The 2,500-nt window shown below is 50.4% G+C and overlaps 1 pseudogene; it reads left to right on the top strand.

Annotated features, from left to right (window-relative positions):
* The window catches only part of LOC116244983 (28S ribosomal RNA), an 8,941-nt pseudogene that overhangs the window by 3,791 nt on the left and 2,650 nt on the right, over positions 1 to 2,500 (top strand).

The raw sequence follows: 2,500 nt of genomic DNA, 5'->3' as shown, positions 1-2,500 counted from the left end.
CTGCTAATGCGGCACAAGGTGAAGAAGGGGAAGGACCAAAGATGGGTGCACTTCAACTTCTGAACACCATAAAAAGGGAGGAAAAAGTGAAGGTGACAGCGACACCTTCTAACGAGCTCATGTACTTGGAAATCCTGGTAAATGGAAGGCCTACCTTGGCTATGGTAGACACGGGAGCCACGCATAACTTCGTCTCAGTTGAGGAGGCGAGGAGACTGGGCCTAACCCTTGAGAGGGGAGAGTTACGCATGAAGGCGGTGAACTCAGAGGCCAAACCCATCCACGGAGTGGCCCGGGATGCGGTTGTGAAGATTGAGAGTTGGTTAGGAAGGGCCAACTTCTCGGTGGTCCCGATGGATGATTTCCGGATGATCCTAGGCATGGAGCTCCTCAGTACAGCGAAAATGGTGCCAATGCCGCACCTACGCAGTATCAGTATCATGGACGAAAAGTCCCCTTGTATGGTTCCAGTAACATCGATAAAGAGGGATAAGGGCAAAGCCGCAATGATATCTGCCCTTCAGTTGAAGAAAGGCCTCAAGCACGGCGAAGACACGTACTTGGTGGCAATCAGGGAAGTAACTAATGACTCCCCTGGTTTGGTCCCAGAGGCGCTTGCGCCTGTCTTAGCGGAATTCGCAGGAACAATGCCTGTGGAGCTCCCTAGACGGCTGCCACCTCGACGCGAGGTGGATCATGCCATCGAACTCATCCCTGGTGCCAAACCCCCGGCAATGGCACCATATCGAATGGCCCCTGCAGAATTAAGAGAACTTCGGCGACAGTTGGATGAGATGCTAGCTGGAGGTATAATCAGACCCTCCAAAGCTCCTTTCGGTGCACCAGTGTTATTCCAAGCGAAGCATGATGGCTCCAAAAGGCTATGTGTGGATTATCGAGCGTTGAACAAGGTAACGGTGAAGAACAAGTACCCTTTACCTTTGATTGCAGATCTGTTTGATCAACTGGGCAAAGCTCAAGTGTTTTCCAAGTTAGACCTCAGATCAGGATATTGGCAAGTTCGGATTGTTGATGGCGACGAGCCAAAGACCACTTGCGTCACTCGTTACGGTGCCTTTGAATTCTTGGTAATGCCGTTCGGGTTGACGAATGCCCCAGCCACTTTTTCGACTCTAATGAATAAGATATTCTATCCGTACTTAGATAAGTTCGTGGTAGTCTATCTTGATGACATTGTAGTGTATAGCAAATCCATGAGGGAACATGTGGAACACTTGCGGACAGTGTTCAAGGTATTGGAGGAAAACGAACTCTATGTGAAGCGCGAGAAGTGCCTATTCGGCCAACCGGAAATCAGTTTTCTCGGTCACATTGTGGGAAAAAGTCAGCTGCGAATGGACACCGAAAAGGTGAGGGCAATTCAAGACTGGAAACCGCCAACTAATGTACCAGAACTACGTTCTTTTCTTGGTTTGGCAAATTACTATCGACGATTCATTGAGGGGTATTCTTTGATAACTGCGCCTCTCACTGATTTGTTAAAGAAAAACCGAACTTGGGCTTGGGAAGAGCTCGAAGAAGATGCCTTCGACAAGTTAAAGAGGGCCCTGACGCAGGAGCCTGTGCTCAGGTTGCCCGACCACACAAGAAAATTTGAAGTCCACACGGATGCATCAGATTTTGCCATTGGTGGAGTTTTGATGCAGGAAGGTCATCCAGTTGCCTATGAGAGTCGGAAGCTGAAAGACGCGGAGCGACGGTACTCCGTGCATGAAAGGGAAATGACAGCCGTTATTCATTGTCTTCGCACATGGAGGCATTACTTATTGGGGTCCCAATTCGTGGTAAAGACTGATAACGTAGCCGCAAGCTACTTCCAGACTCAAAAGAAGTTGAGTCCGAAGCAAGCTCGATGGCAGGAATTCCTTGCGGAATTCAATTTCGCCTTGGAGTACAAGGCAGGGAAGGCAAACGTCGTGGCCGATGCACTGAGTCGGAAGGCAGAGTTGGCAGCTACCCGGATAGCATCATCCGAAGCGCAACTCGAGGGTGCTCTTCTTGGGCGGATTCGAGAAGGCATGAAGCAGGACCCAGTGGCCAAGCACTTGGTCGAAACAACGGAGGCGGGAAAGACGCGACGATTTTGGCTACAAGATGGACTTTTGATGGCAAAGGGCAGACGAGTGTTCGTGCCCAGATGGGGCAATCTCCGACGAGAGTTGCTAAAGGAGTGTCATGACTCATTGTGGGCTGGCCATCCTGGCCAGGAGCGGACATTGGCACTACTCGAACGTGGCTACTACTGGCCACAGATGCGCGACGACGTTGAAGCATATGTGAAAACATGCTTGATCTGTCAGCAGGACAAGGGAACAAACCAGAAGCCTGCCGGTCTCCTGGAACCTCTTCCTATTCCAGAACGTCCATGGGAATGCCTCTCCATGGACTTCATCGTCAGCTTGCCCAAAGTTGACGGCTTCAGCTCCATCCTTGTGGTTGTGGATAGATTTTCAAAGTATGCCACATTTATCCCAGCCTC

Source organism: Nymphaea colorata, unplaced genomic scaffold (genome assembly GCF_008831285.2).
Source record: "Nymphaea colorata isolate Beijing-Zhang1983 unplaced genomic scaffold, ASM883128v2 scaffold0432, whole genome shotgun sequence".
NCBI lineage: Eukaryota > Viridiplantae > Streptophyta > Magnoliopsida > Nymphaeales > Nymphaeaceae > Nymphaea > Nymphaea colorata.
The sequence above is the reverse complement of the archived record's forward strand: the minus strand, read 5'-3'. Positions and strand labels throughout refer to the sequence as shown.